This window comes from Aegilops tauschii, chromosome 7 (genome assembly GCF_002575655.3).
Source record: "Aegilops tauschii subsp. strangulata cultivar AL8/78 chromosome 7, Aet v6.0, whole genome shotgun sequence".
Lineage (NCBI taxonomy): Eukaryota > Viridiplantae > Streptophyta > Magnoliopsida > Poales > Poaceae > Aegilops > Aegilops tauschii.
In genome coordinates, this window is record NC_053041.3 from 106,052,429 (window position 1) to 106,078,122 (window position 25,694).

At 44.4% G+C, this 25,694-nt stretch overlaps 1 non-coding gene across 1 annotated transcript; it reads right to left on the bottom strand.

Moving 5' to 3' along the window:
• Window positions 1-24,913: 24,913 nt before the first annotated feature.
• Window positions 24,914-25,052, bottom strand: LOC120970132 (small nucleolar RNA Z247). The gene has a single exon (XR_005764878.1). It is a non-coding gene; the product is annotated as a small nucleolar RNA Z247 (small nucleolar RNA).
• Between the last annotated feature and the right edge of the window lie 642 nt (window positions 25,053-25,694).

A 25,694-nucleotide genomic window follows, 5' to 3' on the forward strand; every position in this document is an offset into this window, starting at 1 on the left:
GAAAGAATTGGTCCAAGAAACTTGATGATGCATTATGGGCCTATAGAACTGCATATAAAAATCCTATTGGTATGTCTCCGTATAAAATGGTTTATGGAAAGGCATGTCACTTACCTCTCGAACTAGAACATAAGGCATATTGGGCCATTAAAGAGCTAAATTTTGATTTCAAGCTTGCTGGTGAGAAGAGGTTATTTGACATTAGCTCACTCTATGAATGGAGAATCCAGGCCTATGAGAATGCCAAACTGTTTAAAGAAAAGGTTAAAAGATGGCATGACAAAAGGATACAAAAGCATGAGTTTAATGTAGGAGATTATATGTTGCTATTCAACTCTCGTTTAAGGTTTTTTGCAGTAAAACTCCTCTCTAAACGGGAAGGTCCTTACATTATCAAGGAAGTCTATCGTTCCGGTGCCATAAAAATCAACAACTTCGAAGGCACAAATCCGAAGGTGGTGAAAGGTCAAAGAATCAAACATTATATCTCAGGTAATCTTATAAATGTTGAAACCAATGTTATTGAAACCGTAACCACGGAGGAGTACATAAGGGACACTTTCCAGAACATTTCAGACTCTGAAAAGGAATAGGTATGTGGTACGGTAAGTAAACCGACTCCAAAACAGTTCTAATGGCAATTTTTCTCCGTTTTGGAATATTTAAGAAAATAGGAAAATAAGAAGTAGTCCGGGAAGGACACGAGGCGTCCACGAGGGTGGAGGGCGCGCCCTACCCCCTGGGCGCGCCCCCCTGCCTCGTGCGCACCTCGTGTATGATAACCCACAAGTATAGGGGATCGCAACAGTTTTCGATAAGTAAGAGTGTCGAACCCAACAAGGAGCTAAAGGTAGAACAAATATTCCCTCAAGTTCTATCGACCACCGATACAACTCTATGCACGCTTGATGTTCTCTTTGCCTAGAACAAGTATGAAACTAGAAGTGCTTTGTAGGTGTTGTTGGATAGGCTTGCAAGAATAAAAAGAGCACGTAAATAAAAAGTAGGGGCTGCTTAGATAAAAACACATCTATAGTAAATATAGCGAGTGTGGAAAAGTGGTGGTAGGAGTTGCGAAATTGTCCCTAAGCTATTGACTACTTTACTAGACCGATAGCAAGTATTATGTGGGAGAGGCCACTGCTAGCATGTCATCCCTGACTTGGAATTCTATGCACTTATGATTGGAACTATTAGCAAGCATCCGCAACTACTAACGTTCATTAAGGTAAAACCCAACCATAGCATTAAGATATATTGGTCCCCCTTCAATCCCGTATGCATCAATTTCTATGCTAGGTTGAAGCTTCTGTCACTCTTGCCCTCCAATACATAGTCCTATCAACATACAACTAACCCTATGGTGTGATCCACGCGCGCGCTCATATGATGGGCACCAAAGGAAAGCAACATAACCACAAGCAAATTAAACCAATCATAGCAATTCGTCAACCACCGATAGGACAACGAAAATCTACTCAGACATCATAGGATGGCAACACATCATTGGATAATAATATGAAGCATAAAGCACCATGTTCAAGTAGAGGGTACAGCGGGTTGCGGGAGAGTGGACCGCTGTAGGTAGAGGGGGGAAGGTGATGGAGATGTTGGTGAAGATGGCGGAGGTGTTGGTGTAGATCGCGGTGATGATGATGGTGGCCACGGCAGCGTTCCGGCGCCACCGGAGGAGAGGGGGAGAGGGGCCCCCTTCTTCCTTGACCTCCTCCCTAGATGGGAGAAGGGTTCCCCCTCTGGTCCTTGGCCTCCATGGAATGGGAGGGGCGAGAGCCCCTCCGAGATTGGATACGTTGTAACACCCACGATGCGGCTATATCTCCCACGTGTCGAGGCACGACTTAGAGGCATAACCACATTGTGGTTTTGTCGCAAGAAGGGTCATCTTCACACAATCCCATGTAATGAATAAGAATGGGCTTATAATCGCCACTTCACACAATACATAAATAAATCATACATCAATCAGAGTATACACATAGACCGACTACGGTCAAAGCCAAAAGAAAATAAGATAACCCAACTGCTAGATCCCTGATCGTCCCAACTGGGCACCACTACTGATCAACAGGAAACGAAACATAGTAACGAACAAGGTCTTCATCGAACTCCCACTTGAGCTCGGTGGCATCACCTGCACTGGTATCGTCGGCACCTGCAACTGTTTTGGAAGTATCTGTGAGTCATGAGGACTCAGCAATCTCACACCCGCGAGATCAAGACTATTTAAGCTTAAGGGTAGGAAAAGGTAGTGAGGTGGAGCAGCAGCAAGCACTAAGAATATATGGTGGCTAACATATGCAAATAAGAGTGAGAAGAGAAGCAACGGAACGGTCGTGAAGCTAGCAATGATCAAGAAGTGATCCTGAACTCCTACTTACGTCAAACATAACTCAAAAGCCGTGTTCACTTCCCGGACTCCGCCGAAAACAGACCATCACGGCTACACACGCGGTTGATGCGTTTTAATTAAGTCAAGTGTCAAGTTCTCTACAACCGGACATTAACAAATTCCCATCTGCCACATAACCGCGGGCACGGCTTTCGAAAGATAATACCGTGCAGGGGTACCCCAACTTAGCCCATTATAAGCTCTCACGGTCAACGAAGGATATTCCTTCTCTCGGGACGACCCGATCAGTCTCGGAATCCCGGTTTACAAGACATTTCGACAATGGTAAAACAAGACCAGCCAAGCCGCCCGATGTGCCGACAAATCCCGATAGGAACTGCACATATCTCGTTCTCAGGGCAACACCGGATGAGACATCCTACGAGTAAGACCAGCTCTCAAGTTTCCCCAAGGTGGCCCCGCAGTCTGCTCGGTTCGGACCAGCACTCAGAGGAGCACTGGCCCGGGGGGGGGGGGTTTAAAATAAAGATGACCCTTGAGTCTGCAGAACCCAAGGGAAAATGGCTTAGGTAGGCAAATGGTAAAACCAAGGTTGGGCCTTGCTGGAGGAGTTTTATTCAAAGCGAACTGTCAAGGGGGTCCCATAAATCACCCAACCGCGTAAGGAACGCAAAATCAAGGAACATAACACCGGTATGACGGAAACTAGGGCGGCAAGAGTGGAACAAAACACCAGGCATAAGGCCGAGCCTTCCACCCTTTACCAAGTATATAGATGCATTAATTAAATAAGAGATATTGTGATATCCCAACATAAACATAATCCAACATGGAGCAATCTTCATCTTCTCCTGCAACTAGCAATGCTATAAGAGGGGCTGAGCAAAAGCGGTAACATAGCCAAACAATGGTTTGCTAGGAAGGGTGACAAAGGTTAGAGGTGGTTTCATGGCAATTTGGGAGGCATGATATAGCAAGTGGTAGGTAGCGCAGCATAGCAATAGAGCGAACAACTAGCAAGCAAAGATATAAGTGATTTCGAGGGTATGGTCATCTTGCCTGAGATCTCGCTAGGAAGAAGAACGAGTCCATGAAGAAGACAAATGGACGAAGTCGAACAAATCCTCACAACTCCGGAACGAAACAGAAGGTAACGAGAGAAGCAAAGGCGCAATTCACCGGGAAGAGTTAGAAAACGAATAAAGATACTTGACAGAATTTAGATACATGAAAACGAAGAGATCATGAACTGATTAGAGGATATTTGAATGATGCACCGGTAAGATTTGGAGAACGAGAGCTGAAAGCTGGAATGAATAATGATGCCATGATGGCCTTTGGATGATCAAGAAACGAAAAACAACTCATGAAATGCTCCGTATGGGTATGAAAAGAATTTTCACAATCGAAAAACAATTATGAGAGGATGGCATAAGCTAGAGCTATGAATCTTCAAGAGAACGAACCAAGATTTAAGAGAAACTCTTCTTCGGTCTTCAAATGTTGAGAATGACGATGAGAAACACCACCATGAATTATTGAGACACTCCGGAACAATGGATAAAAGAAATGATGAACCGACGATGAAAGAATTTGAAAGATCTTGGAGAAAGACATTTGACTGCTGATAATTCATTCTTACGTCAAACTTTGAAATGAATTTGAAAATAACTCCGGAAATAATTAGAAGAGTTAGGTAAGATCCTGGGAAAAGACCTGTGGGTTAGGGCCCACTCAGAAGATACACCGTTGAACGATTTAGAAGAGAGATTGCACCGGTAGAATTAAATGGTTCAAAAGAGATAACAACCTCGAGATATCTTGAATAAATTAGGAATGATAACACGAATTTTCCGAGATATCTTCAGCACTACGGAACAATTGAATAGCAAGCGGGGAATGATTAAGAGATATACCGGCATGAGAAAGCATTTGTAAGGAGGAAAGGGCTATAATCAACACTGAAAGCTTCAATTGAATCCACTGAAAAAGAATACGAGAATGAAGAATGATAACCTTGCAGCTTCCTGAGAATCACCAGATAAGAACATTGATGGAAAAGAATGGAGAAACTTCACATCCATAAGATGGATACATGATTAAGAAATCTGAATCCTTGAAGAAAGAGGGTGGGAGGGCGGGAAAAACAAAGGCAACTTGGGGCGTATGGAATAAAAACCATTGAGAAAAAGCTTAGAATTGATCTTGCGAATGTTGGAATGATCGGATCTTATTGAAGAGAAGCACGCCGGTTGGAAAAGAATTAACATGACGACCTCGATGATCAAGAAGGATTAGTATTCACATAGCAATATGGGAACACCGTTTAGGAAAGGTATGGATTCAACATTTGACTTCGAAGCAACTCGAATACCACAACTTAAAACAAAACAAAGGATTTGGCTTGCGGAATAAGCCGGAACAAACATATGATAGAGATTTTGTCCGAAGTTTTCGTGGTGGGGCCCACACGGGCTCGATCATACAGCACCATCATGTACAAGGCAGTGCACATGACATACGAAGCGTCCCCGAGTCGGCATAGCCAAGGACTCTTTAAGACACTACGAGACCACTGTAAAACCAACCGTGGAAAGGCGGACCACTAGACGTCGAGCCCCAATCTCATATCATGCATCTGTCGGAAAGATATCCTAGGAGCTACTTGAATTCCCACTTATAAACTCCCGAAACTTTCTGGTTATGCAATCAGGTGTTGGGGATATAGGGGACACAAAATATATCACCGAAACTAAAAACCTAGATCCAGCTGTATCCATCCTTCAACACATAACCAAGAAACCTTCGGAAATCATTTACCTCAACCTTCGAAAAGCATCCGTTATATGAGTTATGGCAATACTCCCGAACTCCCGCCCCAGTACTGGGTGGCGTCGAGGTGATCTCACCAACAACTGCATAAAAGATATTTTCGATGTCGGCGAAACTCAAGTATTCCAGAACTACAACGACAAAATTGTGACGACAACACCTCGGAGCTCAACTCCCCGGGACACTGCCACAACCCCTAAATGTCAGGAGGCACCAAGAACAATGTTCTCATCACAAAACCATCGGAACGATTCCAAGATAGCCGCGTGATCCTAAATTTTTTTTTTTAGTGAAATTTGAGGAGAGAAGAGTCAAAACATCTACGTCAGGAGACCTCACCAGAGCGACGAACGGACTGAGGAGTAAAAAGAATCCTACTCTCCGATATATATAATCCTAAGACTCAAAACATTTTTGTTCTAGACTCAACAACGCCAGCGATTCGATCAAGCAGGGGGCTCCTAAGTCGGGGATGGCTCTGATTACCAACTTGTAACGCCCAAGATGCGGCTATATCTCCCACGTGTCGAGGCACGACTTAGAGGCATAACCGCATTGTGGTTTTGTCGCAAGAAGGGTCATCTTCACACAATCCCATGAATGAACAAGAATGGGATAAAGAGTTGGCTTACAATTGCCATTTCACACAATACATAAATAAATCATACATCAATCAGAGTACACACATAGACTGACTACGGTCAAAGCCAAAAGAAAAGAAGATAACCCAACTGCTAGATCCCTGATCGTCCCAACTGGGCACCACTACTGATCAACAGGAAATGAAACATAGTAACGAACATGGTCTTCATCGAACTCCCACCTGAGCTCGGCGGCATCACTTGCACTAGTATCGTCGGCACCTGCAACTGTTTTGGAAGTATCTGTGAGTCACGAGGACTCGGCAATCTCACACCCGCGAGATCAAGACTATTTAAGCTTAAGGGTAGGAAAAGGTAGTGAGGTGGAGCAGCAGCAAGCACTAAGCATATATGGTGGCTAACATACGCAAATAAGAGCGAGAAGAGAAGCAACGGAATGGTCGTGAAGCTAGCAATGATCAAGAAGTGATCCTGAACTCCTACTTACGTCAAACATAACTCAAAAGCCGTGTTCACTTCCCGGACTCCGCCGAAAAGAGACCATCACGGCTACACACGCGGTTGATGCATTTTAATTAAGTCAAGTGTCAAGTTCTGTACAACCGGATATTAACAAATTCCCATCTGCCACATAACCGCGGGCACGGCTTTCGAAAGATAATACCCTGCAGGGGTGTCCCAACTTAGCCCATTATAAGCTCTCACGGTCAACGAAGGATATTCCTTCTCCCGGGAAGACCCGATCAATCTCGGAATCCCGGTTTACAAGACATTTCGACAATGGTAAAACAAGACCAGCCAAGCCGCCCGATGTGCCGACAAATCCCGATAGGAGCTGCACATATCTCGTTCTCAGGGCAACACCGGATGAGACATCCTACGAGTAAGACCAGCCCTCAAGTTTCCCCAAGGTGGCCCCGCAGTCTGCTCGGTTCGGACCAGCACTCAGAGGAGCACTGGCCCGGGGGGGTTTAAAATAAAGATGACCCTTGAGTCTGCAGAACCCAAGGGAAAATGGCTTAGGTAGGCAAATGGTAAAACCAAGGTTGGGCCTTGCTGGAGGAGTTTTATTCAAAGCGAACTGTCAAGGGGGTCCCATAAATCACCCAACCGCATAAGGAATGCAAAATCAAGGAACATAACACCGGTATGACGGAAACTAGGGCGGCAAGAGTGGAACAAAACACCAGGCATAAGGCAGAGCCTTCCACCCTTTACCAAGTATATAGATGCATTAATTAAATAAGAGATATTGTGATATCCCAACATAAACATAATCCAACATGGAGCAATCTTCATCTTCTCCTGCAACTAGCAACGCTATAAGAGGGGCTGAGCAAAAGCGGTAACATAGCCAAACAATGGTTTGCTAGGAAGGGTGACAAAGGTTAGAGGTGGTTTCATGGCAATTTGGGAGGCATGATATAGCAAGTGGTAGGTAGCGCAGCATAGCAATAGAGCGAACAACTAGCAAGCAAAGATAGAAGTGATTTCGAGGGTATGGTCATCTTGCCTGAGATCTCGCTAGGAAGAAGAACGAGTCCATGAAGAAGACAAACGGACGAAGTCGAACAAATCCTCACAACTCCGGAACGAAACAGAAGGTAACGAGAGAAGCAACCTGGAAAGAAACAAACAACATAGTAAACAACCACCACATACACATGGCATGATGCATAAACAAGTATGATGCATGTCCGGTTTAATGATGCATGGCATGGCAAAGTGCAACAAACAACACTCCAAATTAAGTGGAGCTCAATATGCAACGAGTTGCATATTGACGAAGCACCACATCAATTATTTAGTTCTCTCTCGTTTATGTACCCAACAATATGAAATGTTATTAAACATGGCAAGAGGTGAAGCGTAATTGAACTAACTATTTAGTCAAGTTTAAGTGAGGCCGGAAACAAGAAACAACGATTCCGGAAAATCCTCATGTGCATATTTTAGATTTGGTACTGTTCTGCCCTAAACACAATTTTAATGTTGTTAAACAGCAAAATGAAGTGCACCATGTTAAACTAGGCATTTTTCTACCCCATTTACATATTAAGTTTATTAAATTCCGAGCTACGGTTATTTAGTTATGAAATAGATCATTTTAGCATGGCATTTATGCAAAATTAAACAAACAGCAAGTTAAACATTTTTAACATGGATGAAAAAGGCATATTATGAAACTAGACAAAATTGTAAGCATTTTTCATATATAATGTTTTTACAAATGATGCACCACTTGTGAGTTATTGAATGCAAGAACTCTAGGGGTTTTTCTGCAAATCTGTAAACTCCTGGATAATGGACAAAATCGCAGACGGGAAAAAAAACCATGATCCGGGCCGCATCTGGAGGGGCTGGGGTTCTCACCATGGGCCATGGCCCAGATCGGTGGAGGTGGGCTCGCGGGTAGCAGCTGGGTTGGAGGCCGGTCAGTGGAGGAGGCAGGCCGAAGCGGGCGAGCTGGAGGTCAACGCACGGGCGAGGGGACTTGTCGCTGGTGGTTGTCGTTCCCACACGCAGAAGCAAGGGAGGCCGGCGATGAGGGCTTGGGGAGGTCTGACCGCGGAGACGCGCCGGTGATGCGGACGAGGCGAAGGACTCCGGCGGCGTTGGCCTCTGCAAAACGGCGGCGGCGCGACACAAGTCAGAGAGAGAAGAAAAGGAGAAGGAAAGGAGAGGCAGGGCATGGCGACGGCCTACGGATCACTGGAGCATGTCGGTGACACGACGACGGGGACGAAGCAGGGGCCCCACGAATCCGGAGACTCGCAACAAGGGCGGCAGAGGAGGAGCAGCGGGGACCCGAGCCGATCCGGCCGGAGCCTGCCGGCATCGACGCGGACGAGCGCAAGATAGCGGAGGCGGGGATGGCGCTGCGGAGCTTGGCCCTGGGATGCTGGCGAGGTCTCGGGCGCGAGGGAGAGGAGCGCTCGGGCGCTGCGGCTGCTGGCGCTGGGGTGCGGAGGGGGAGCGGCGACGGAGTGTGATGCAGGGAAGGCAGACGAGGCGGACTTGGCGATGCAGGGGAAAACAGAGGCCGGCGGGAGAGGTTCAAGGCGGCAGCGTCGTGGAGGAAGACCGGCGGGGACTGCGGGCTTGCAGGCGAACAGCGCTGGCGAGGCGGCGGTGGCTCCGGGAACTTGACGGGGCGCAGGGGTCCATGAACAAAGTGAGGAGGCGAGGGGCGGCCATGGCGTTCGAAGGTGCGTCCGGTTCCTGCGAGAGAGAGAACGAGAGGTAACAAAGAGATGTGAGGCACGGGAAGAAGAAGAAAGGAAGAGAAAGGGCAGGGCGCGAGGTCCGGCCTGGTCCGTCGGCAGCGGTCGCCGGAGGAGGGGAAAGGAGCGGGGCAGCGGGGAGCTGCTGGTGCTGCTCCGGTAGGGAGGTGGAGGCGCACGGGAGGCTCGGGGTCGAGCCTTTGCTCTCCCGAGCAAGGAGGCGGCGGGATCGAGGGGAAGCTGCGGGATGGATGGATTGGATCGGGGGGGGGGGGGAATGAGGAGATCCCGAGGTGGGAGACGACAAGGTGGAGTGTGGCGCGGGGATTGGACAGGGGAGGATCCCTAGAAAATAGGGCTTGGTCTTTGTTTAGACTAATATATATAGCGGGTGGGTTAGGCTAGGGGCAATCTCGTCCCTCCGATCATAATCGGACGGCCGAGAAATAAATAGGTAGGGAGTCCTAATAAGAAAACGGAGATGCTTTGTAGATGTTTGGGGATGATCCGAATCCAACGGTAATGACAGAGCGAGTCGGGTTCGGGACAACTTACAGGCGCGCGCGAGGGGGTCAGTGCACTATGCAGAGGGGGTCGCTATCGAGAAAGGGGCAACAGAGGCAACAGGGAGAAGCGGGAACTACGAACGGACCACGAGTTTAAGAAAACATGCGGATGCAATGCGGATGATGCAATGATGAATGCAACAAATAAAAATAAAACACACGGCGACAGCAAGGGAGCTGGAAGACTTCTGGAGCGTCGGTCTCGGGGCGTTACATCCGTCTCTCTGTCTCTCTCTGTTTCTGCGTTCTCCTCTGCTGCCCTTTCATCATTTCGTATATATATGGAGATCCGTAACTCCGATTGGACTGAAACCTTCGCCGTGATTTTTTTACCAAAAATTAGCTTTCTTGCGCCCGAAGAAGGGCATCAACCACCTTACAGGTGGCCCACGAGGGTCAGGGGCGCGCCCAGGGGGCAGCCGTGTCCCCCTGCCTCGTGGCCACCTCAGGCACCGTCTCGCGTGGATTTTTCTTCCGGAATTTTCCAAATATTCCAAAAATAAGCTCCGTCTGTTTTTATCCCGTTTGGATTCCGTTTGATATGGATATTGTGCGAAACATAAAACATGCAACAGACAGGAACTGGCACTGGGCACTGGATCAATATGTTAGTCCCAAAAATAGTATAAAAGTTGCCAAAAAGTATATGAAAGTTGTATAATATTGGCATGGAACAATCAAAAATTATAGATACGACGCAGACGTATCAGCATCCCCAAGCTTAATTCCCGCTCGTCCTCGAGTAGGTAAATGATAAAAAAGATAATTTTTGATGTGGAATGCTACCTAGCATAATCTTGATCATATGTCTAATCATGGCATGAATATTAAGACACGATTGATTCAAAGCAATAGTCTATCTTTTGACATAAAAACAATAATACTTCAAGCCTACTAATAAAGCAATCATGTGTTTTCAAAATAACAAGGCCAAAGAAAGTTATCCCTACAAAATCATATAGTCTGGCTATGCTCCATCTTCTTCACACAAAATATTCACATCATGCACAACCCCGATGACAAGTAAAGCAATTGTTTCATACTTTTGACGTTCTCAAACCTTTTCAACTTTCACGCAATACATGAGCGTGAGCCATGGACATAGCACTATAGGTGGAATAGAATATGATGGTGGGGGTTATGTGGAGAAGACAAAATAGGAGAAAGTCTCACATCGACGGGGCTAATCAACGGGCTATGGAGATGCCAATCAATTGATGTCAATGTGAGGAGTAGGGATTGCCATGCAACGGATGCACTAGAGCTATAAGTGCATGTAAGCTCAAACTGAAACTAAGTGGGTGTGCATCCAACTTGCTTGCTCATGAAGACCTAGGGCATTTGAGGAAGCCCATCGTTGGAATATACAAGCCAAGTTCTATAATGAAAATTCCCACTAGTATATGACAGTGATAACTCAAGAGACTCTCTATATGAAGAACATGGTGCTACTTTGAAGCACAAGTGTGGTAAAAGGATAGTAACATTGCCCATTCTCTCCTTTTCTCTCATTTTTTTCTTTTTTTCCTTTTTTTGGGCCTTCTCCTTTTTTTTGGGCTTCTTTGGCCACTTTTATTTTGATAACCTCACATTGGACAATGTTCTAATAATGATGATCATCACACTTTTATTTACTTACAACTCAATATTACAACTCGATACTAGAACAAATATATGACTCTATATGAATGCCTCCGGCGGTGTACCGGGATGTGCAACGATCTAGCGTAGCAATGACATCAAAAAATGGACAAGCCATGAAAACATCATGCTAGCTATCTTACGATCATGCAAAGCAATATGACAATGAATGCTCAAGTCATGTATATGATGATGATGGAAGTTGCATGGCAATATTATCTCGGAATGGCTATGGAAATGCCATGATAGGTAGGTATGGTGGCTATTTTGAGGAAGATATAATGAGGCTTATGTGTGATAGAGCGTATCGTATCACGGGGTTTGGATGCACCGGCGAAGTTTGCACCAACTCTTGAGGTGAGAAAGGGCAATGCACGGTACCGAAGAGGCTAGCAATGATGGAAGGGTGAGAGTGCGTATAATCCATGGACTCAACATTAGTCATAAAGAACTCACATACTTAGTGCAAAAATCTATTAGTCATCGAAACAAAGTACTACGCGCATGCTCCTAGGGGGATAGATTGGTAGGAAAAGACCATCGCTCGTCCCCGACCGCCACTCATAAGGAAGACAATCAATAAATACCTCATGCTCCAACTTCGTTACATAACGGTTCACCATACGTGCATGCTGCGGGAATCACAAACCTCAACAAAAGTATTTCTACAATCCACAACTACCCACTAGCATGACTGTAATATCGCCATATTTATATCGCAAAACTATTGCAAGGAATCAAACATACCATATTCAGTGATCTACAAGTTTTATGTAGGATTTTATGACTAACCATGTGAATGACCAATTCCTGTCATCTCTCTAAATAGATATAAGTGAAGCAAGAGAGTTTAATTATTTCTAAAAAAGATATGCCCACGCTCTAACAAATATAAGTGAAGCAAAAGAGCATTCTACAAATGGCGGTTGTCTATGTAAAGAGAAACAGGCAATCCAAACTTCAAATGATATAAGTGAAGCACATGAAGCATTCTATAAAGCCATACTCAAAAGATATAAGTGAAGTGAAAAGAGCATTCAATAAATCAACCAAGGACCATCTGATACCAGCATGGTGCGTAAAAGAAAAATGAAAACTAAAGCAAAAGACGCTCCAACATTTGCACATATCGCATGAACGAAACAAATCCGAAAACATACCGATACTTGTTGAAGAAAGAGGGGATGCCTTCCGGGGCATCCCCAAGCTTAGACGCTTGAGTCTCCTTGAATATTTACTTGGGGTGCCTTGTGAATCCCCAAGTTTGGGCTCTTGCCTCTCTTCCTTCTTCTCACATCGAGACCTTCTCGATCATCGAACACTTCATCCACACAAAACTTCAACAGAAAACTCGGTAAGATCCGTTAGTATAATAAAGCAAATCACGACTCTAAGTACTGTTGCAAACCAATTCATATTTTGTTTTTGCATTGTGTCTACTGTAATATAGCTTTTTCATGGCTTAATCCACTGATATAAATTGATAGTTTCATCAAAACAAGCAAACTATGCATCAAAAACAGAATCTGTCTAAAACAGAACAGTCTGTAATAATCTGAACATTCACCATACTTCTGATACTTGAACAATTCTGCAAAAATGATGAAAAATAAACAATTTGTACAGCAAGACAATGCAAAAAGAATCAGAACCGTTTGACGTTCCAGTAAAAAAAATGCAAAATCGCGCACTACAGCCAAAGTTTCTGTCCTGCACCGCACAAACCAACAAGCATTGTAACCATCCTAAAGGCAAACCTTGGCACATTATTTTTATTTCTAAACTTTATAAAAGCACACAACAGAAATAAATGACTCTCTAAAACTTCCGGATTGTCTCCCTAGCAGCGCTTTCTTTAAAGCCATTAAGCTAGGCATATAGTGCTCAAGTAGTGAATCCACCCGGATCCCAAGGTATATCAAAGCCAATTTTAATTAGCAATGATTTGGCATTTCGTAGTGAGCACAAAGCAACATATATCATGTAATGACGAAGTCTAACTCTCTTCCTATGCATCGGCATGTCATAATAGAACAATTCATGCACACAAAGTAAAGGCCAATGCATAGTATAAACAGTTTCTTGCAATTTATCGTGTTGGAAACGTAGAGAGGTGGAGATATAGTTCCTCTCTCATAATAATTGCAAGTAGGAGCAGCAAGCACATGCATATTATATCTATCAAAATCATCATGTGTACTAGTAAAAGGCAACCCATCAATATAATCCTTAATAAGAGCAAACTTCTCCGATATAGTATAATCAGGAGAATTCAAAAAGATAATAGGACTATCATGCGTGGGTGCAATAGCAACAATTTCATGTTTAACATAAGGAACTATAGCAAGTTCATCTCCATAAGCATAATTCATATTGGCATCTTGGCCACAAGCATAGCAAGCATCATCAAAAAGGGATATTTCAAAAGAATCAACGGGATCATAAAAATCATCATAGCAATCATCCTTCGGTAAGCACGAAGGGAAATTAAAGAATGTATGAGTTGAAGAGTTACTCTCATTAGAAGGTGGGCATGGGTAGCTAATCCATTCTTCCTCCTTTTGTTCTTCGCTCTCCTCATCATCTTTTTCATCCAATGAGCTCACAGTTTCGTCAATTTCTTCTTCCATAGACTCCTGCAAAATATTAGTCTCTTCTTGGACAGCGGAGTAGTCCTCAATATATGGTTCAACATAGGCATTAGAAGCATAATTATCATAGCAATATTTAAGTATGGCAAAATTTTGAGATTTGTAAAGAGTAGCACCATACTTTTCAATCAAAGAAGCAATTTCATAAGCACCCTTAAAAGCAACAAATTCTTCAATTTGTTGAACATCATAGTAACTATAAACACCCTTAGCATACGAAGATACGATTCCATTATCACTAAACTCACATTGATAGGGAAGGTGTTTCTTAGGGTTTTCAGAACAACAAGTAAAATCATATATTTCACATAAATTCCAAGCATAGCATTGCAAACGATGAATTTGACCCAGTAAAAGTTTCCCTTTTTTAGATATACGGTGTCGCACATAACAAGCAAGCTCATCTAAAGATTTGCCCTCAACTAAGCTAGTTGGGGTTTCAGCACGAGCACAAAGGGATCGAAGATGATCCAAGTAAAAAGCTTTAGGAGTGTGATAGATTTTGAGTGGTTCTTCAACCATTGGTTCAGTAGGTACAACTAAATTTTTTGGTATTTTGCGTTTCCTACCCATAACTAAAGATAGAAAACAGCTAAGAACATCAAATAAAAATTACTTAGTGATAAAGCAAACAAGCACACACGAGAATATTCACCCCACGCTATTGCTCCCCGGCAACGGCGCCAGAAAAAGGTCTTGATAACCAACAAGTATAGGGGATCGCAACAGTTTTTGATAAGTAAGAGTGTCGAACCCAATGAGGAGCTAAAGGTAGAACAAATATTCCCTCAAGTTCTATCGACCACCGATACAACTCTACGCATGCTTGACGTTCGCTTTACCTAGAACAAGTATGAAACTAGAAGTGCTTTGTAGGTGTTGTTGGATAGGCTTGCAAGAATAAAAAGAGCACGTAAATAAAAAGTAGGGGCTGCTTAGATAAAAACACAACTAAAGTAAATATAGCGAGTGTGGAAAAGTGGTGGTAGGAGTTGCGAAATTGTCCCTAAGCAATTGACTACTTTACTAGACCGATAGCAAGTATTATGTGGGAGAGGCCACTGCTAGCATGTCATCCCTGACTTGGAATTCTATGCACTTATGATTGGAACTATTAGCAAGCATCCGCAACTACTAACGTTCATTAAGGTAAAACCCAACCATAGCATTAAGATATATTGGTCCCCCTTCAATCCCGTATGCATCAATTTCTATGCTAGGTTGAAGCTTCTGTCACTCTTGCCCTCCAATACATAGTCCTATCAACATACAACTAACCCTATGGTATGATCCACGCGCGCGCTCATATGATGGGCACCAAAGGAAAGCAACATAACCACAAGCAAATTAAATCAATCATAGCAATTCGTCAACCACCGATAGGACAACGAAAATCTACTCAGACATCATTGGATAATAATATGAAGCATAAAGCACCATGTTCAAGCAGAGGGTACAGCGGGTTGCGGGAGAGTGGACCGCTGTAGATAGAGGGGGGAAGGTGCTGGGGATGTTGGTGAAGATGGCGGAGGTGTTGGTGTAGATCGCGGTGATGATGATGGTGGCCACGGCAGCGTTCCGGCGCCACCGGAGGAGAGGGGGAGAGGGCCCCCCTTCTTCCTTGACCTCCTCCCTAGATGGGAGAAGGATTTCCCCTCTGGTCCTTGGCCTCCATGGCATGGGAGGGGCGGGAGCCCCTCCGAGATTTGATCTGTCTCTCTGTCTCTCTTTGTTTCTGCGTTCTCCTCTGCTGCCCTTTCACCGTTTCGTATATATATGGAGATCCGTAACTCCGATTGGACTGAAACCTTCGCTGTGATTTTTTACCAAAAATTAGCTTTCTTACGGCCGAAGAAGGGCATCAACCGCCTTACGGGTGGCCCACGAGGGTCAGGGGCGCGCCCCCTGCCTCGTGGCCACCTCGGGCGCCGTCTCGCGTGGAATTTTCTTTCGGAATTTTCCAAATATTCCAAAAATAAGCTCCGTCCTTTTTTATCCCGTTTGGATTCCGTTTGATATGGATATTCTGTGAAATATGAAACATGCAACAGACAGGAACTGGCACTGGGCACTGGATCAATATGTTAGTCCCAAAAATAGTATAAAAAGTTGCCAAAAAGTATATGAAAGTTGTATAATATTGGCATGGAACAATCAAAAATTATAGATACGACGGAGACGTATCACTGTACTCTCCGGACTCCGTTTTCTTGCATGATACTTATTTTGGTCGGTAAAAATTCATTATATAATCTCCCGAAGGTTTTGACCACCGTACCACGCAATTATCCTCTGTTTTTGTTTTGAGCTGTTTCTGCCGCAGATTAGAGCAAGATGTCGTCTCAGGACTCCGACGGAGAGAGCTATGTCTCACATCTCATTACTGACCCGAAGACCTATGGGGATCTATCTCCTTGTGGTCGAACTACGGATGATGAGGAGGATGCACATTCGAGGAGGATCAATGATTCAAGTTCAGAGGAGGAGGATGTTCCTCTACCTCAACCTGGGGATATTCACGTGAAGTTCAAGAAGTCTAGTCTCCCTAAGAGGGCTAAACTGTCTAACAACCGATCTATTCCTTCTCATTTTCGGCAGAAAAGCAAAGGGGATTTATGTGACAAGATTTTGAAGCAGGAATCGGAGGTCGATGATTTGAAGGAGGAAATTGCTCTTCTAAATTACAATATGAAAAAGCTAAAGGCACAGTTATCTTCATCATCACCATCATCACCACCCCCGAGGAAAGAGATATAACCACATGGGTATGGGCACTCCCCTTGGCAACTGCCAAGCTTGGGGGAGGTGCCCCGGTATCGTATCACCATCACACTCCTATCTTTACCGTTGTTCTTAATTAGTTCGGTCCTTTTGGTAATATCTTGATCTAGTAGAATAAAGTTTTAGTGTGATTTAGTTTTGAGTTTTGTTTTATGATCCTTCTATGTAATCGAGTCCGTGAGCTATATATATAATAAAGATTAGTGTTGAGTCAAGGGCTTGATTATCTTGCTATGATCGTGAGGGAATAAAAGAAAAAGAAAGAATAAAAAGAAGTAAAGAGATCATATTGATCTTATGGAGAGTAATGACTTCACATCTAAAGAGTATGATGAATAAAGTTGTTGAAAGTTGACAAACATAGTTTTGGTCATCGTTGCAATTAATAGGAAGTAAAAAAGAAAGAGAGGTTTTCACATATAAATATGCTATCTTGGACATCAAGTTTTGGGATTAATACATTTTCTGTTTATTCACCATACAACATTATTACCCAGACAAACAAATTACTAATTGACTATATATATGCTGGACATGGAATGATGGAAAAGATTATCTCACCAAACCAACATACTTGAAGCCGAATCAGATCCATTTAAGGATTATATTAGATTAATCATGGCCGTTGCCACATGGATTAGTTCAAAAGCAAATGGATTTCCTTATTAAACAATGTCCTGATGATAAACAACAAAAGAACTTCATAGTAGGACAACGGTGGTGCTCGCATCCCTCCCCGTAATTTCTGCTGACGCGCCATTGCTCAGTTTACGCCACGCAATGCATTACCATTGCTGCATCTTAACTCTTTCCCGATGCTAAAAGAACTCTTGAATTGTGTTGCCATCGCGCATCAGCCCCACAAACTTGTAATTACTGATTTTCACATGACATTCTCTCTTCTTTCATTCATCTGTTATTACTTATGAAAATAGTGAGACATATCGAATTCCTACGAAAAAATTCTAAAATAACAACATGTATTACATATACATTGTGTTGTATATGCTTTCATGGTGAAACTAATCTGCCACAACTGTGTTCAATGTAATCATGGAGTATATAAGCAATGAAGAGATAAAGTAGACTCGGTGATAAATTGGTAGATATTTTCACCTCTTACCTAGATGGGGATTAGAAGTGCAAATAGTTAATTGATCAGAAGCACATCACGCCATCCAAAAACTAACGTAGTTGTGAACCTGTGCATTTCCACGGCTGGTGTTTGTGTTTGCTACAATATGTGCAACCTCCTGATGTCACCTAAAACAACACAACAGTTGTGGAAGGAATGAGAAAAAGGAGTTGAAGAGTTTAGAGGTGAAAGCGCTCGGTTTCAGAATTAAATAATGAGAATTATAAAGCAAATGACCAATGAATGCAAACCACAATATTCGCAATTTTGAATTACGCCAATGATTTCTTTTGGGATCGATAAGAACATATAATTTTAAAAAGAAAAGAACATGTAGCAATAACACACACGCGTGCGCACACACACACGTGAAAATTACTACATCACTGCAGACATGTGTGGAAATTACCACCCCACATAAGAATATTGGATTTTAAAATCTGGTGACATGTGTGCAAATTACTACCCCACATAATAGTAAACAAGGAACGCCAAAGTACTAATTAATTATATCTCAAATTACTACATGCAATGTTGGTGGTGTAATATTCTGAAGATATAAGCAGGCTAACTTGAATACACACTACATTCTACTTGTTCTCTATACATTTCTTTCAGATTACAACATTAATTTTTGATCATTTTCACATATATATAATCTAGGGCATTGTAACCTGTGTTTGCGGTATGAGCAAATACTTCTACATATTGATCAGAGAAAAAATGTCCCAATGTCTATTAAAGCCCTAAAATCTATTCGAAATCCTGTCCGGCTCTGCAACTAATTTGGGTTCACAAATTAATTCTATCAGACTGACTTGGTACCTTCTCATATACCCACAAACTGTTCTGAAACAATAAATAAATGTAATAATATAATTATATCAAACGGATGGATTAGTTGGTTCAAATATATGCATACTTTCAAGGAGGCTGGAAAGGGCACGTGCAAAGTATACAGTGGAACCTGTACTAAAGTAGCTGTACAACACACGCTGCATGAGTGCATACACAACATAATTACACCTCTCTGGGCTGGACATCTGCAATTGTAGGAAAAAAAGATGTGGTGTGGGACAACATAACTAAGAGCAGCACTCTGGGTCTGGACATCTGCAATTGTAGAAAAAATATATAGATATGGTGTGGGGCACTGAACCTAGAGTATATACGTTATGCATTGAACATACTTCACCTTGGCTCACGGTGGCTTGTGAATTACCTGTAAGGATATTCATTAAGCACAACAATCAACTAAAAAAAGAGAGTCATCAGCTGATGAACTTCTACCTATATACATCGTTGCTTTCCTGCAAAAAAGAATTCTTTGCCTGACGCCAACCGCGAGAAATAGCTGTACTACACGGGAGCACATCCAATTAGTGTCAACATCCACGATGCCGATGCTGTGAAGGGTTGTTGTAGACTTTGGAACTAATATTTTTCTCCTCTTTATTTGGCTGCAAGACGTACAGCCACATTAGATTTATCGATTGAGAAGAAACATCAAAAGAAAGAATGCGGCTCGGCGAGCTGTCAAAGTAATCTATTAGAAATTTCTATGTAATAGAGACGATCTAAAGTATCAATCTGCATGGCCCCTCCTTTTCTTAAAGAAAAAACATGAAGTAGATGAACATATACGTTGGTAAAGAGGAGAAATTAGTAGAGAATGCATAATGTTTCCTTCTTGATATGACTCCTTTGAACCTGACCTTGATATGGCAGCAGAACATGCTGGATGATGGTCTCTTGCGTTGATGACCCCATATGCAGAGAGTACAACGGGTCCAACTTGTATATATGTTTGTAAAGACATGGATCTTTTTATTTTGAATGTGGCTGGGCATTGGGACAGTGAATAACAGACATATTAGTGACAATGATGAGTACACAATGAATTTATATATCATGCTTATTGATGTCCAGAATTGATGTTTGTCCTTCTGGTCTCAATTAGCGCTTGAAAAGTATCAGATTACTCCAACGACTTCCTCTTGTTCTGCATGCATGCACCCTTGAGAGTCAGGTAATACCTTCGCCTTCGACGTCCGGCACGTCTCTGTGTGTTTGAAGGCCAGCTATACCGTTGACGGTGCCGCAATGCTTAGTAAGTCCAGCGAGCCCCAGTTTGAGCAGATGGCGCCATAATGGTGTAGGTCGGCGAACACGACTGCGTGTTGTACGATTATCACTTTGACGGCAAGGGCTTGTATATTGGCAAAGTAGTGGCTGCACCTGAAACCTAGGGTTAGGTTGTATGCAAGGATAAGAGATGGGAGAGACGGCAAAGTAAAGGGACCAGGAGTTGTACACAACACGTCCAGCCGTACAGGATTGAACATACCTAGCCTCGTTCCAAGCCATGATCATTGCCCACAATGAATTTACTTTTCAATGGAGGAGAGAGAGTGGAGATTGATGACTTCATGAGGGAGGAAGAGACCACGTTAGATGTGATTCCCATGGGGTAAAGATAATCCATGCATGGACTTCTTGAGAGGAAGATAACATGGTAGATTTGTTTTCCACGGGACAATATAACCCATGGGAAGAGATAGTCAATGGAGTAATAAGTATAGATTTTTTTTTATTTTGAAGGGGAGTAGTAGGTAGATTTGGATGAGAGTTTTGTTTCAATCGGTCTCAAGGCTGTATGTTTTTTTAACCGTCTCAAGGTTGTACGCTACCGGCCGGTTTAAATTAAAGCTGGAGGTTAGGATCGTACCTTTTTTTTCTTCTTGTGTCTACTTTAGACGGGTTTATACCTCCATGCTGCGAGAGAACGTCGTACCCTTCCTACGGCGACGGCTGCGTGTTATATAGAGCGGGGCGCGACTTCCCGTATAGCGTACAGAGGAGAGATTACATTGTTAGGATCCTTAACTTGAGACCCAAGGGATAGATTAGAGAGATAGAGATAGTTACAAGAGATAAGAGGAAATCATAACTACCCTAGTCTAAGGTGCGGTGTAGACGACCTCCTGGTTGAACCGGACCTGTGTACGCATCACCTGTCGCTTAACACCCTCCCTTAATCACAACTGTATCAAGTTGAGATTACTCTTGAATTCTTCAAAATATCTTGTGGGCAACGCTTTGGTAAAGCCATCTGCAACTTGGTCTCGTGAATGAACAAATCTGATTTCCAATTGTCTGTTTGCAACTCTTTCTCTGACAAAGTGGAAATCTATCTCAATATGCTTTGTTCTTGCATGGACACTGGGTTAGCAGATAGGTAGGTAGCACCCAAGTTGTCACACCACAAACATGGAACTTTGGTAAGCTTCACACCAAGTTCTCTTAACATAGATTGAACATAGATAATTTCTGCTGTAGCATTTGCTAATGCTTTATACTCTGCTTCAGTACTTGACCTAGATACAGTAGCCTGTTTCTTAGCACACCATGATATCAAGTTTGGTCCGAAGAACACTGCAAAACCACCAGTGGATCGTCTATCATCCACACATCCTGCCCAATCAGAATCAGAAAATGCACTGACAAGATTGGATGATGACTTGCTGAAAAAGAGACCAAGCTTCATAGTATGTTTAACATATCTCACAATGCGCTTTGCACCAGTCCAGTGAACTGTGGTGGGTGCATGAAGAAACTGGCATACCTTGTTGCCAGCAAAAGACAAATCAGATCTAGTTAAGGTTAAATACTGAAGAGCCCCAACTAACCTTCTGTATCTAGTACTATCTTCTTGATTCAAGAGAACTCCCTCTTCAAGTGATAATTTTTCTGTACTTGAGAGGGGGGTCAACGATGGTTTGCATCCTTGTAAACCAACTCTTCTTACCAGGTCAGCAACATATTTTTCTTGAGATAGATGGAGACCATCCTCATGTTTCTTTACCTCAATACCTAGAAAGTAATGCAGGTCTCCCAAGTCCTTGAGAGCAAACTCAGCGTTTAAGTCTTTTAACAGCCCTGTCACTGCTTCATCTGATGAACTTGTAACAATGATATCATCCACATAAATCAACACAAATATTGATGTATTTGACTTATTGTAAATAAACAGAGATGTGTCAGACTTGGAAGGAGTAAAACCAAGTGCTTGCAATTTCTGACTCAGACGTGAGTACCACGCTCTGGGAGCCTGCTTTAGTCCATACAGAGCTTTATCAAGCTTGCACACATAGGAAGGCTTACTCTTGTTTTCAAACCCAGGAGGTTGTTTCATGTATACTTCCTCTTCCAGAACGCCATGAAGAAACGCATTCTTGACATCCAGTTGTCTAAGACTCCATCCCCTGGATACAGCAATAGACAGCACAAGGCGAATAGTTGCAGCTTTAACAATAGGACTAAATGTGTCCTCATAGTCAATACCATACCGCTGTTTGAAGCCTTTTGCAACCAACCTGGCCTTGTAGCGATCTATAGTTCCATCAGACTTTCTCTTTATTCTGTAAACCCACTTGCAATCAATTAAATTTTTACCTCGCCGTGGGGGAACTAAATGCCATGTTCTGTTTTTCTGAAGTGCCACGTATTCTTCTTCCATGGCCTTTTTCCACTTTTCATCACTAAGTGCCTCATCAAGAGTGTCTGGCTCACCTGTAGAACAAGCTAGGCCAAATTTGGTTATTTGCTTATAGTTAAGAGGTTTAATTACCCCTCTTTGCAACCTTGTACGCGAAGGAACAGGAGAAGCCGCACGGTTGCCCTCCGCAGATGATCCAGCCTCTGGACAAAGTGATCCCGAGGTGGATACCCCTGGCGCCCCCAACGCGGTTTCTAGAGCAGCAGGATTTTCTGCGGCACCATTGGTCGGTGTGGTCGTGTCGGGCGGAGCAGAAGATCCCGACCCATGCATGCGGTCTGCGCCAGACCCATCATGACACAACGATTACGCGGGCCTGGCAGATCCACGCCGGATCACGCGTTCGCGGCAGGACTGGCGGCAGGATCAGCACCGGATCCCGTGCCTGCATCAGTTTCCGCGCCTGGAGGCCCACCTGGCTGGCGGCGCACGTAGTGGCAGGGTCCGCCCGCTGGCCAGCGAGGCGGAGGCTGGCATGTGTCGCCAGCTGGTTGGCGCGGAGCGGATGGCGCGCCTAGTCCAGTTTGAGCCGCCCGCGTGGCAGTTGCTGGCTGGCTGCTACCGCGCCCGGCGGTTGGAGCAGAACCCGACGCGCTGACGCCCTGCTGCGGCACAGATCCCGTGGGGGATTCGCTGGCGCGCTGCTGGGGCACCAATCCCGAGCCGGATATGTCCCCTGTTCGGTGGCACATGAAATATCGCTCGTTTGGAGCGTATTGTGCACCGTTTTGAGTAGCCATTTTTTTTAGCGTTTGCATCTGTATCAGTACAAGACTCAAAAGCAAGGTTATGAGGATTAGTCAATAGTTGATCATCACAATCATTTCCCCCTTGGTGAACACCGGTGAGACTAGACGGTAGGAGAAGTATTTCTTGACGTAGGAGAGCTCCGGCATTGGGGTGAAGAGTTGCGAAGGGAAATTTTGTTTCATCAAACACTACATCTCGGGAGATATAGACACGACCTGTGGGAATGTCAAGGCACTTAACTCCCTTGTGTTGGGCACTATAACCAATGAATGCACACTGTTTGGATCTAAGCATGAGTTTGTGATCATTGTAGGGGCGAAGATTTGGCCAGCAGGCGCATCCAAACACACGAAGTGACGTGTAGTCTGGTTTGGTGTGAAGGAGCCTTTCCATGGGAGTTTCATTGTTAATCACACGACTAGGTAGCATATTTATAATGTGGACAGCAGTGAGGAAAGCCTCGTCCTAAAATTTGAGGGGCATGGAGGCGCCGGCTAGAAGGGAGAACCCAACATCAACAATATGTCGATGCTTACGCTCGGCTGACCCATTCTGTTGATGGGCATGAGGACACGAAACATGATGGGATATGCCAAGTTTCTGAAAGAATGAGTTTAGCTTCTCATATTCCCCTCCTCAATCAGATTGGAGAGCAAGAATTTTACTGTCAAATTTTCTTTCTACAAGAGCTTGGAAATTGAGAAAAACTTGGCAAACATCCGAACGTTTCTTAAGGAGATAGATCCACGTGAATTTGCTATAGTCGTCAATGAAACTCACATAATATGTATGTCTACCAACAGAGGAGGGAGCAGGCCCCCAGACATCAGAAAAAATGAGTTGTAACGGTTTGGTAGAAATACTTGTAGAAATTGGATAAGGCAATTGGTGGCTCTTGGCCCTTTGACAGGAATCACAAATTGTTTCAACATCACGATCCCCAACATATGGGAGTTTATTTTTCCTAAGCAAACGCTCAACTAAAGGGAAACTTGCATGACCTAATCGATCGTGCCACCGTGTTGAAGACACTTTGGTGGCACTAAAAGCTTGTTTATTGGATCTTCTAATCTCCGGAATCAACGGGTAAAGCCCACGAACGCATCTACCTCGATACAGCACCCTCCTCGTAGCCTGATCCTTGATCAAAATGAAGAAGGGGTGAAATTCAAGAAAGACATGATTATCAATGGCAATGCGGTGGACAGAAAGAAGATTTTTGTTGGCACTAGGGACATGCAAGATGCGTTTGAGATGAATTTTTTTATGAGGGTTTTTAATAATTGAGTGACCAATATGACCAATCTTCATACCTTCTCCACTAGCAGTGTGGATGTGATCTTGGCCGCGGTACTTCTCCCGCATGGTCACCTTCTCCAGCTCACCGGTGATGTGGTTTGTGGCACCGCTGTCAACGTACCAATTTGTGTCGACGCCGTAGGAAGCTTCAGCAGCCCCGGCCACCTTTTCATCTTGAGATGAATCTTCATCTTCATCAAACCGGTACCAACAGTCCTTTGCAGAGTGGCCCAGCTTACCGCAGATTTGGCAGCGGATAGTATCAGGCCGAGGCTTGTTGGTGGAGCCATTAGATCGGCGGCCACCCTTGGTGTTGGAGTAGGAGGGTCGGCCGCCGCCGCGTGCGTTGTTGTTGCCGCTGGTGTTGCCCCCGCCAGGGCCCTTGCTCTTCCCGCGAGGAGGGCCACGAGGACGAGAGCCACCGCCACGCCCGCGGGTGGCGACATTCGCCGAAGACTTAAAGCCGCCACCGGTCCCAGCCCCTTGGAAGAGGGCCACTCGTTGATCGAAGTTGCTCATCTGAGCGAACAATTTGTCAAGAGTGACCGGGATGACACGAGCATCAAGGGCAGAGACCAGCGGCTGATATTCCATGTCCAGGGCGTTGATGATGTAGGAGATGAGCTCGTCGTCGTCCAGGGGTTTGCCGGCCGCCGCGAGCTCGTCAGCGAGAGATCGCATGTGTGCGAAGAAGGTGGCCACGGATTGTGTGCCCTTCTGCGCGTTTGTGAGCGCCGCCCGAATGTTGTTGACGCGGGACAGCGAGGTCGACGGGAACATCTTCGCCAGCGCCGACCAGAGCTCGTGTGCATGGGTGATCGACGTGCCCTGCACGAGCACTTCCTTCGAGAGGTTATTCAGGAGATATCCCAGTACCTGTTGATCCTCCCGGATCCACACGTGGTGGAGTGGATTTGGGACGGACTCATCCTTGCCATCCTTGTCCTTGGTGACGACGACTTTGGCCGGCTCGGGTATGCTTCCATCAACATACCCGAAGAAACCAGCACCTCGGAGCTGTGGCATGATCTGGGTGCGCCAAAGGATGTAGTTGGTGCGGGTGAGGCGTTCGGTGATCTGGCCGGAGAGGGTTGAGTTGGAGGAGCCGGAGGAGGCCATGGTAGGAGGTTTGTGGCAATGGAGGAACTAGATGAGATGGAAGAGGTAGGCTCTGATTACCATGTGAGAGAACGTCGTACCCTTCCTAGGGCGACGGCTGCGTGTTATATAGAGCGGGGCGCGACTTCCCGTATAGCGTGCAGAGGAGAGATTACATTGTTAGGA